The sequence below is a fragment of the Equus caballus genome, chromosome 26, assembly GCF_041296265.1.
Source record: "Equus caballus isolate H_3958 breed thoroughbred chromosome 26, TB-T2T, whole genome shotgun sequence".
Lineage (NCBI taxonomy): Eukaryota > Metazoa > Chordata > Mammalia > Perissodactyla > Equidae > Equus > Equus caballus.
The window spans coordinates 22,941,039-22,953,729 of NC_091709.1; the positions used below are offsets into that span (position 1 = coordinate 22,941,039).

The 12,691-nt window shown below is 37.4% G+C and overlaps 1 long non-coding RNA gene across 2 annotated transcripts in view; it reads right to left on the reverse strand.

Annotated features, from left to right (window-relative positions):
• LOC111770759 (uncharacterized) overlaps positions 1 to 12,691 on the reverse strand; it is a 90,109-nt gene that overhangs the window by 51,762 nt on the left and 25,656 nt on the right. For both annotated transcript variants that reach the window (XR_011432987.1, XR_011432988.1), the window contains exons 6-7: positions 11,810 to 11,884; positions 11,001 to 11,074 (exon numbers count right to left, since the gene is read on the reverse strand). This is a non-coding gene — a long non-coding RNA (uncharacterized lncRNA). The remainder of the gene's footprint in view (positions 1 to 11,000; positions 11,075 to 11,809; positions 11,885 to 12,691) is intronic.

Below are 12,691 nucleotides of genomic sequence, written 5' to 3' on the forward strand. Positions count from 1 at the left end.
GCTATATCAGAAAGGATAAATTAAAGGATAAATTTGTGGTAACAAAGAGTGACACCCCCCCCTTCCCAATCACGTACTTTCACAGAATAAAAGTTTACATATAAACAAAGTACACAGTCAGGAAGCAATCCTACCTCACGTTTCCATGATCACCTAGGCAGAGGAAATTCTGGAGACTATTGCACTAACAAATAAATGCTCCAGAACTACTAACACAGGCACTCCATCCACAAGAAGTCCAGGAAATTCAACCTTCCATTTGCCTGAGAGCAGTGACATAGTAAGGCATCGGTTCATTTACAGAACCTGACGTTTCAATCTTATAGAATGTTCTAAAAAAGAGTCGTCTCTTTTTTTTGATGACAATATTAGTCAGCTAGGGCTTCCATAACAAAATACCCAAGTCTGGGAGGCTTAAACAACAGAAATTTATTTTTTTTATTTTTAAAGATTTTTTTTTTATTTTTATTTTTTTCCTTTTTCTCCCCAAAGCCCGCCAGAACATAGTTGTATATTCTTCGTTGTGGGTCCTTCTAGTTGTGGCATGTGGGACGCTGCCTCAGCGTGGTTTGATGAGCGGTGCCATGTCCGCGCCCAGGATCCGAACCAACGAAACACTGGGCCGCCTGCAGCGGAGCGCACGAACTTTAACCACTCGGCCACGGGGCCAGCCCCAGAAATTTATTTTTTACATATCGGAAGGCTGGAAGTCCATGATCAAGGTGTCAGTAGGTTTGGTTTCTCCAGAAGCCTCTCTCTTTGGCTCGCAGATGGCCACCTTCTCACTGTGTCCTCACATGGTCTTTTCTCTGTGCACATGCATCCCTACTGTCTCCTTCTCTTCTTAAAAGGACACAGGTCATAGTGGATTAGGGCTCAACCCTATTGGCCTCATTTTAACTTAATCACCTCTGTGAAGGCCCAATCTCCAAATGCAGTCACATAGATTGAGACCCAACCATATGACCTCATTTAATGTTAATTACCCCTTTATAAGGTCTTTTCTCCAAATACAGTTACATTCTGAAGTACTGGAGGTTAGGATTTCAACATGAGTTTTTTGGGGGATACACTTCAGCCCATGACAGTGACCCATCACAGTCCTGTCAGTGTGTCTTTGCAGTTCAGACTTACAAGTCAAAAATAATTTGCAAGTTGAGGCTGGCCTGTGGCCTAGTGGTTGAGTTTGCACACTCTGCTTCAGCAGCCTAGGGTCCACAGGTTCAGACCCCCGGCATGGACCTACACACCACTCATCAAGGGATGCTGTGGCGGCCTCCCACATACAAAATAGAGGAAGACTGGCACAGACGTTAGCTCAGAGACAATCTTGCTCAAGCGAAAACAAAAAGAGGAAGATTGACAACAGACATTAGCTCACAGCCAATCTTCCTTACCAAAATGATAATAATAATTTGCAAGCAAAAAGTAAGGCTGAACAATATTGTAAAGCCTACATACGGCATTTAAAGAGTCTCAAGTATGAGAAAATTGTCTAACTATAGAAAATCTTTAATTTGAGTTTATTTTGGGATATTAATAGAAAACTTTGAATAGGAAATTTAGAACATTGCTTATATTGTTCCAATTCACATTTTCATTTTTGCAGAACATGCTGTATCAATTACCATTAAATTTAAAAGGGAGGAAAATTCCAAGTAAAAACTATCTGATATTAAGAATTAGAATTTACTCCTCATCAAACTGAAGAAATTATGGTAATAAAATTATTTGCCTTTAAAGGTCTGTGGCTTGTTTTTCATCTGACCTTTCATTAAGCATCTTGATTCAGCAGAATTAGGATAAACTATATTTACATATTCATGCGAAGCATTTTCAAAATGTGGTTCTGTGGAAGGAACCTATGGTGTGCTTTTAACTCTAAGCACATAACTATTTATAATTTTTTGTGTATCTTTATTCTAATCAGCTAACCTCACCGAGCTTCAATTTCATTACATGCATAAAAGAAGATAATAAGACCGAATTTTCGCCTTTAACAGAGGATAATATTTGAAAGTGGGTTGTAAATAGCAATCATATAAAATGTAATGAAAGCCAACTTCAGAAGATAAAGATCCGTAAGATATAAAAATTAAGTTTTATGAGGGTTTGGCAGGGATGGTGAACTATCAACAGAGAAAGGTTGTTAATTTTTGTAAGATTCATTTAGAGTCTTCTCTATTGTAGAAATATAAACAGATTCAATAATTCAATTCAAGTTTCTTTCAGTGGATCCTCTATTAAATCATAGAACTAAATTTCAACTAATATAAATCACAGAGGTCACCTAATACAAAGGATAGTGCTGATCACATTAAAACTAATCAATATAAAATACATTGTACACATGCCAAGGCTGAATAACTTTAATTTTTTTTGGCTGCACAGATGTTTCTGCAAAGAAAGCAATATTGCCAGTAGGAGTCCAGAAGTAACATTAAGTGCTATTTAAGAAATAGGGAAAAAAAATGGGGAGGAGATAGCATAGCACAATGCAAGATTAAAGGACAGTTTACAAATCGTACAAATTGTGTAAATAAGGGTTTGTGCAATGGTTTAAATTTTATTGTCATTACTTTTTAAAAATAATTATATCATTGATATTAACAAATAATATATAAAACACAGTGTTCCAATTCTTTACACTTTTAAGAGCATTCTTAGTTTTTTCTTCAAACAATCCTTTCTATGAAAATAATGGGTGAGAATTGCTCACCCTGGACAACTCAGATGACACTTATTTTCAACCTGCTTCATCTCCTTACCAGAAACATTTATTTCTTGACCCTGAGTATCACTCTGAATTTGTTAATTTCTGAAATCTAGAATTCAGAATATCCCCTGTCCTGCCTTCAGGTTCATCCTAATGAGTCTATTGTCCTTTGTCCTCGCAGGCTCCACGTCCTCCACTCCCTGGGCCCCCTAGTCAATCTGTCTCTGTACTGCTCTGTCTCTCAGTGTGCCCTGACGCCACAGAGGGTCCCTTTAAGCAGTTTCTCACCAGCATCTTAAAAGCCTACTTACCACCACCCATTTTATTCATTCCCTAATATTTAGTATATTTCACAACTTATTTTCCCACTTTAACTCATAGGCTGCCAAAGCAGTGCCAAATAATGACTCATTTCACCTCAGATTCTTGCATTCTTAACACCTCCAAATAATGAACATTTTGTAATTTATCTTTCATCGAAATTAAAAAATTAGGGGCCGGCCCCGTGGCCGAGTGGTTGGGTTCACACGCTCCGCTTGGGTGGCCCAGGGTTTCACTGGTTCAGATCCTGGGTGCAGACATGGCACCGCTTGTCAGGTCACGTTGAGGCGGCATCCCACATGTCACAACTAGAAGGACCCACAACTAAAAATACACGACTATGTACTGGGGGGACTTGGAGAGAAAAAGTAGAAAAAAAAAAGAGAGAAGATTGGCAACGGTTGTTAGCTCAGGTGTGAATCTTTAAAAAAAAAAATTTAAAAATTAGCTTACTCATAAGAATTCCTTCTCTTGAGAAAAATACAGAAAAGTATACAAGTGAGAGTAAAAATCAGTCAAAATCCCACTCTCCAGAGAGAATTATTATCAACATTTTGGTTGACATCCTTCCATCTCTTTCACTCTCTACCTTTTAGAAAACATTTTAGAGAGAATCAAATCTATCACTCTCTTAAGTTTTAAATTTGTCTTCACACTGATAAAGAATCACCATCTACCTCAAGAGTTACCAAAATATTCACCATTTTTCTTTCCTTCATTTTTAAAATTGTGTTTTTACTTTTAAATCTCTGGGTCATTTGCAATTTTTGGTATGTTGAGTAAGGAGAAGATTGGACTTTATTATTTTTACAAGTTTAGGCTGGTTTTTAACAATTATAAAATGTTAACAATTTTACAAGGTTGATCCAACATTATAGATTGAAAAATCCATCCCTCCTTTTGCTAATCCCTCATATCCTCCTCATCATATGCTAACTCATTATATTTACTCAAATCTATTTCTGGACTATGAATTTTGACCCACCTATCAATAAGCCTGGTCAAGTTGCAAATCCATGATGGTTTAATTACTGCAACCTTGTTATATATTTTAATATTTTACCAAGCACATTTTCCCCCATTATTCTTCTTTGCAAACCACTCTTTAAAGTTTTATTACTTATTATTTGATTTTATTTTAATGCCAATTAATTAAAATTATTTTTAATTTCCTTAACTCCTTTTTGGACTTGCTGCAGTGATCATTCAGTTTTCCTCTCCCTTCAACCCCTCTACCATTCAACAACTTTGTTCCACTCAGCAAGTTCAGTCACCTCAACATAAGAAGAACGTGGAAGTTGTTCATCCTGAAATTCTTCACCTTCCCAGGCTCGCTTTCAACGTGTCTCTAAATCCTAACGCTGTCTCTTTCTCCTCTTCCATATGAAGGAGAGTACCTCCTCTTTCTGTATCTAACTTCACCACAGCATGCTTTGGTTTTCCTTCTTCCATCTCTTTAGAAAGTCTTGCCCCATCTGAAATCTTTCCCCAGTCTTTTTTTCTTTTTAATTTTGGAATTTACCTTTCTTTCAGCCCATAAACAAGCTAAAATTTCCCTACCCTAGCCCTTTTTTTTGGCATCCTCCTCTCTGAAGGCCTCCCTGACCCTGAGTTCTTCTCTTGCCTCTCTGATACCTCATTGGTATCCTTCTCTGTTCCATTTTCTGTAATTCCCATATACCTGCATATTCCATGATGCTCTATCCTTGGCGTTCTTCTGTTTAATTTCTACACTTACTCCGTTTGCAGTCTCGATTATTCCCAAAATTTAAACCATGACCTCTATGCAAATGACCCCAAAATTAATCCTGGTACCACAGAATCACAGATTATTAAACCTATTACTAATTTCATCCACAATCCGTTTCAAAGCAATAGCTTTACAAATGAGCAAACCAAGAAAGGATTGATCCAAGTTAGGGGCATAATCGGAAATAAAATTTAGGTTTTGACTCTAAATTTGACTTTTATCCTACTCTTCAAGCATACATGTTTAAGCTTTCTGTGGAAATTCTCTACCTATGAATCCCACCAGCTCTGCAAACTCATCAACCTCCTTTGCCTATAGACGCAAGTCCAAAACTTCTAAACACCAAAGCATTCAGTGTTCTCTGAACTCACTACTATCCACCTCTCCATCCTGTCTCCTGTTAGATCCTTTTATACGTACTATATTCCAAACAAACTAGTCTATTGCCCTGTTCCTAAATTAAGATCTGTTTTACTTTGCTTCCATCTTTTAATTCACATTACTCCTCTCAACTGAAACATCCTTTTCTCTCACTACCCTTTCCATCTCCACCTAATAAATTCCTACCCATTACCTAAAGTTCAATGCAAGCAACAACTATATCATGGTGTCCAATCTGATGACCTCCCATTCTTTCATCCAGAACATTTTATTTTCCTATGTTAAGCTCCAATATCACTTCATATCTCTCTCGGCACTTCTATTTTGACTTGTATTTGACAGTTATTTGGGTGTTTGTTTTATTTCACTAGTAGATTATAAACTCCATGAGGTCAAGTATTCCTCTTTATATGATACACATCTTCTTGATCATAGTTTATAATTAAGTATGTCAATATTAGGTGAGAGACTAAAATGAATTCCTTGCTTTCATCAATGACTACCTTCTGAAAATTTTTTAAGTATTCAATGAAATTGATCTTATTTCATATAATTTCCATTAGACCAGGTTAATAAAAGCAGAATCTTCAGACCCTTCTAGAGATATTCAACCTATACCAAGATCAAAATTTTCCTATTAGTATCATAAGATTAGGACTTGTTTCATTAGGTAGAATAATCCATCTATTGAGGGGAAATATTTTAATTATCAAATCTAATAAGAAGAAAGATGTATCATTTTCCCACTGCTGCTGCAATATATTACCACAAACTTAGTGGCTTAAAACAATACAAATTTATCTTATAGTTCTAGAGGTCAGAAGTGCAGTATCTGTTTCATTGGCTAAAACCAAGGTATCAGCAGGGCTGGTTCCTTCTGAATTCTCTGGGAGAGAATCTCTTTCACTGGCCTTTCCAGTTTCTAGAGGCAATCTACATCCTTGGCTCCTTCCTTCATTTTCAAAGGTAGCAGTGTATCATTTCCCTCCTCTCTGATCTCTGCTTCCATCTTCTCTCTTCTTTCTCTCACTCTGCTACTGCTGCCTCCCTCTTACGAGGACCCTTGTGATACATTGGCCCCACCCAGATAATCCAGGATCATCTCCCCAAGTCTTAATTTGAGCATATCTACAAAGTTCCTTTTACATGTAAGGTAACATATTCACAGGTCCCAGGGATTAGGACATGGACATCTTTGTGGGGATCATTATCCAATCTACTATAAGAGGTTAACCCAAAGAACATTAAAATCTAAAATCCTGAGAAAACAAAAAGCTTAATCACAACTATTAGAGCCACATTTCCAGAATGACATGGTCTCTAGGTGATAGAAGATCTCTAAACAGGATTTAGGAAAGACCTAAATATGAGCAAGTGGCAAGATTCACAAAAAAGAAAACCAGGATAAGGGACTGGGGAGTGACATTTCCAGGCATGCTGCATTCTACCACTTGCCACCAATTCTGCTCTCTTCTTAGGCCACTAAGTTAGCCAGGATGAGAAGCACTGGACATGATGAACAAAACAGGTAGTGCTGAGCAAAGGAGAAACCAAAGGCATGGACAAATCCATCACGAAAAGTGTCTGAGTACATAGCCAACCCCCAAAACAAATTACGTAATTTTGGTGATTCTGCATAAGAATCAAATGCTTAAATTTGCATTCAAACTGGTATTGCACGAGATATAGATGAACAGTAAAATTCATGCTAATGATTTAAAATTTTAATTTTTCTTTACTTAGAATGATATTAAATAGCAAATAAAATACATCATGGTAAGTCAGAGAGAAATCATGAAAGGAAGGAAAAATCTTCATATGTTAGTACCTTTAGTAGGACTTTTTTCCTGCTTTTGGAACAAGGGCCTCACATTTTCATTTTGCACTTGACCCCACAAATATGTATGGACCTGCACACCTACTAGCCGATTGGTTTGAGCATAACATAATTGATACAGAATTGAGTTGCATGAAGATCAAAACCTTGAAGGAATTCAATCACATTTCTGCTGTCCTTTCCTGAACATGGCTTAGTTCTAAATGTTCACTGCTTCCTGTAATAAGTGCATCATGCTAGTCTCAAAGCTTTCTTTGTTTTGCCTTAAAACTTAGGTAACCTGCCTCTTTCCATACATAAAAAATATATATCCTCTATTCCTCATGTTCCCTGACTCTGTAATCTTTGGTACCATGTTACCAAGCCACAGATTACCCTCTCTCATATTAAAATAAGAGGCTGGTGTGCATGTGGCATGCTGAACTCTGTGTGCAAGGGTCCGAATAAATCTTTTGTGGCCTTAATTACAGGTAAGACCACATTAAGACCATGCGACAAATGTTACCTATGAATATGTGATAGCTCAATCATTTTAAGGGAAATGTTGAAATTCAAACATTTCCTTGTTAGAAATTGTAAACTCCTGAAAGCTGACCACAGTTTATAAGCTTGCAGTGTTTTACTGGAGCTATTTTTAAAAGTGTTGATGGTGGGAGGGACGATATATGGATTTACTTCTGAAAGCAAAGCTGTGTTGCTTTACACTTCAAATTAGTGGTTAAAAATGGCTCATCCTGGAGCCCAGAGATCTTCAAAGCTGTATCAGGAACCATCAAAGGAACTGGACCAAGGATGCCAACTGGACAGGATTCCAGGCTCCTTTCCTACACCACTGCTCCAGCCATTGCAGCTCCAAGTAATAAACTAGACTCTCATATAAAGCTTTTGTTTGATGAAACCATGCTGAGGCTTAAAGGAAAACACAGCAAATAGGAAAACTCTCCCCACCACTTCACAGAATAACTTGATCTTTATAAGACAAAAGGAATCAAAGATAAAAAGAATGTGAAGGATTTTCTCAGTAAAAGAAGTTTCTTCTTTTAGCAATGATTTTTTATAAGATCACCACTGATAGATGAATAAAAGTTATGCATTTTATACTCCTTTCTTTCTTTAATGAAGACACTTAACTGGTCTTAAAAATTAGAATCACTGGAATGAAATATAACATATTGATGCCCCAGGAAACATTGTACATTGCAGGCCATCTGGCCCCTACACTAAAGAGACCCACAATAGCATAATCTGTAATATGGAGTTAGTGTCTATATTGGGCCTATTCCTCCCATCAATTTAGTGGAATAGCATTATACATCATCTAATTTATTATAAATTTACTACATATTTAGTTTACTAATTTAAAACTACATTGATTTGGCATTTAAGACAGAGAGAAAGATAATTTGCAAAGTCCCTGCAATTTCAATCCAACATCTCACTTAATTACGCTGTGCCCCAGGTATTAGATGTAGTCAAACCATGTAGGGGATATGGAATGAATGTGTGAATTAACTTGACGAGCCCCCAACTGTTGACAAAGCAGTTGAAAAACGAGAGTAAGCTCTTTTGAAGAGGCATACTTTTTAAGACAGTAGACGGTCTCTTTCACAATAGCCTGGCAGAGCTCTCGGTCGTCAGTCACCAGCATCCATACTTTGGGGACGCAGATCCATTCAGGCTTCTGACGCAACACATGCAAGACAAAGCTCCTGCTCCGCAGTCGCTGACACACCAAAGGAGGGCTTTCCAATCTGTTAGGTTTCATAAACCAACCAAATGCCAATAAGCCAAAAGTGTTTTTACAGATCTTTTGTCTTCTACTTTTTGGGGAAAATACTCTATATTACTAAAAGCTAGGACAGAGAATGGCTATACATTCCTTCTCATATCACAGGATGCTGACAGACTGTACTCTGAGTTGGAAGGATTCCAACAGCATGCTTTGAGACATTTTGATTAGTGTTATCCAAAGCAACGCAAACTGAGAAAAAAATCACTAATCCACTAACGTTTTTAAAAGATCACAATCTGGGTGTCAAATGTAACCCGAACAAACATTGGATGCTTCATACTCTATTATTTATCATCCCTTTGAGTTCATAAATAAAAATTTGCATTTCAATATTTCTCTCCATCAAAGATCTCCAAGATTTCACCACTTAATTTTTATATTGTTTTCTATTGCAAAAGCCACACATTCTTTTAAGATTTTAGTAAATAAGGCGTAGAAAATAAAGATTACCTAACCCCCAGAGATATCTCTATTAAAAGTTTGTTTCCTTCCAGCATTTTCCCAACACATAGTTATATAATTTTTTTCTTAAAAAATGAATAAGCTAATATATTTAAAAATGGTTAAGATGGTAATTATATGTTTTTGATCACAATTAAAATTTTTTTAATGAATAAGTTTTTGGTATATATTCTCTATATAAAATTTTATCATAATAATATTGTGAACATTTTTCTATATTATGGTATTATTCTGTAATATCATTTTAATGTATAAATAATATTGTATCATAATAATGTATTACAATACATTAACAAATCCCCTATCAATAGGAGTTTCTCTTGCACAAAGCTGAGATGATCTTCCTCATAGCTCCATATTTTCAAATATCTTGTTTGTTAGGTTAAATTCTAGCCAGAGAATTATTAGATCAAAAGCTAAGGAAAAATTTAAAGCTTTTGACCTTTCTGTAAAAGTTTCTCAGTAGATTACATTATTGTTCCAAATTAACCTCCTCCTTCCATTAAGAGGATTATTCATCTATTGCCATGTGACTTACAATGCCCTTTGTGGAAGGAGAATTTATTCTTGTCCCATTGCTATTGAGTATGGATATACGACTTACTTTGACCAAGGGCATATAAAAGGTGTGACCTATACCACATCCAAGTAGAACCTTTAAGAACCACTGTGTTTTTGCCACAGCTCTTTCTCTCTTTTTTCTCTGACATTAGAAATGGGTATTCCAGATGAGAGCTGTTTCATCAGCTTGGATTATAGAATAAAAAGGAGCAAAGAACCATGTGGATAATAGCCACCAGCCTACTGTAGTGACATCGGAGGCATAGCCCCAACCACAGCCAACAGGAATAGAATGAAGCCCACCACAAAAAAAAGGCATGTAACATGAGCAAGAAATATACCTTTGTCTTTATAAGCTACTGAGATTTGGGGGTTGTTTGTGACTGCTATACTACAGCACACACTGATTGTGATAGATCACACAAATGGCTGCATTTCTTCATGCTTACCCTGTATCCACACTGTTGTGCCACTCAGGATGAACCCCAAAATTTGGTTTTGGTGTTAAGACTAATGATGTCACACACACGAAGAGGGCATGAAAAGATGTGATACTTAGATAATGAGACTTTTAAGGAGAGCAGAGCATGTCTCCCACGCAGATCCTAACACGGCTTGAGAGAGCAGGGAAACGACCTGGCCTGGAGTTTTTAGGATGGCTAAGAGGTAAGAGGTTCCTGTGTGGACAGGGGCTTGAGTGGTTTGAACTTCCCACCAGCTCTAAAGGAGGGTGTATCCAGGCTTTCTTATCAGCTGGCCCAGACATGGGGCAGAAGGGGAAGGGGGAGGGTTGAGGCTTAAAAGCCGCCAGCAGTCCAACATCAGAAAATGAGTCAGACTCCTATTACACATGCTTTTGCGTGTGACTACACAGCTCCTCACACTGAAAAGTGAAATCTGTTTCTCCACTCCTTGAATTTGGGTTGGACGTGTGACTTGTTTGGCCAATACAGTTACGTAGAAGAGACTCTGTAAGTTCCAAGCCTGGGTCTCAAGAGGCCTTGCATGTTTTTTCTCACTCTCTTAGAATCCTGCCACCACATGTGAACAAGCTTGTTCTAGCTTGCTGAGTCCAGAGAGGAGAGCCCACTTCTCCATGCAAAGCCATCCTGGACAAGCCAGGGGTCAGCTGATCTCAGCTATGTGAGAGAGCCCAGCCACATGCAACAGAGCTACCTACCTGACACACAGCTGACCGCAGGTCCATGACTAAGACAAGCCAAGATCAGCAGAACTTCTCAGCTTACTTGTAGACTTGTGAGGAAGGAGAAAGGCTTATTATTTTAAGCACTGAATTTTGGGGTAGTTTGTTAGGCAGCAATAGCTAAATGATATACTGTTTATACCTACACAAATGTTTGTATCAATTTGCACTCACACCAGTAGTATAGTAGAATATCTACAGGCCCATATCCTTGCTACTTCTGGGAAATATCATTTTCTAGGGTATTCTTCCTCTTGCTTGCTTTATTGTTTCTTTTTTAGTACTAATGTAAATCGATCACTGATAGGCAGGTACAGAACACTGGCATAGATTTTCTTTGTTCAGAAGCGTTATCACTTGAGTGAACCATGTTAGTTACACAAGGTTAAGGCAAAGAGATATAAATTTTTATTTGATTTTGTAAGTCTGCTTTAGCTTTTAATATAAAAAGTTGGGCTCAGACCACAATCCCAGCACCTACACACACACAGACTCCCACATCCCAGTAGGAGTTATGGGTCAATTTCCATAGAAGCAAAGGGACACAGAGGAGGAAAAAGAACACAAGAACATGAACTCTGTTCTCCAAGATTCAAAATAAAGGAAAACCGCTAGAATGGACAAGAATTGTTCTACCCAACATCAGGCAGTGAGAAAACAAATCACAGGAGAAATTCCCAAATTAGAATTTAAAAGAAGCAAAGAGGAGTTTAGGCTGGGAATCTAAGCTCAATGCAAGGCATTACAAATTGATGATAATAGGAAAAGAGTTGATCTGGCCTCACTTGTGATGGAAGTCTGACATTTCTCCAAGTCCAGTTGCCCAGGCAGGATATCTTATTGAAGATCAGAAGCTGAGCCTGTGAATTAGAACAGAAATACACATTCTTATGCAACCCAAGTGAAGGGCATAATAAAATTGGTGAGAGAGGTAGAAGAGCCAGGAACTCAGATGTATCCATCAGAATGAGCAGAACCAGTCTTCAAAGGCAGCTTCAGACGGCAGCCTGAGCAGAAATGGTATCAGTGGACATAGAAAATTACCAATTCCTTCCCACTGGCCTTTAAAAGCAGGATTTATGCCTTTGGAATTGAGTAAATCCTCAGGGTTCTTGGACAATTTGGGGTAAAGAAGTCTCAAGAAAAAAATGATTGCTACCAATAAGGGCAGGTTGGGGTCCCAAATAATCAACTGGAAAGAAAGAAAGGAGTGGTAGGCAGTTTGAATTGGAGAGTCAGTTCATAACAGCAAAATTAGAGATTGTGGTCTTTTTTTTTTTTTTTTCAGAATTAGCCATTGATAATTCAGCTTTATTGTTTATTCTCATTCTTTGCCAACTTTTCATTAGCATACCTTTTTTCTTAGTTGTTGTGAAAGTTCTTTCAAAGATATGGCAATCCTTTCCCTGCTTACATTCTACTATTTACCTCAATTTTTTTCCCATCTTCATAAAAACTAACCTCTCCATCATTTCCTTTTACCATTTGGCAAAGGGTATCTACTACCTATTACTTAATTTGTGGATTTACACATTTTTCACAAACATAAGCCAAGGCTAGGCAGCAAGCTAAAAGTCCATAAATTTTAACTCCTAAATACATTATTTGACCCTAAAAATGTCACTAATTCATGTTAAGTGACCCAGAAAATGCTCAACTGGCATGGT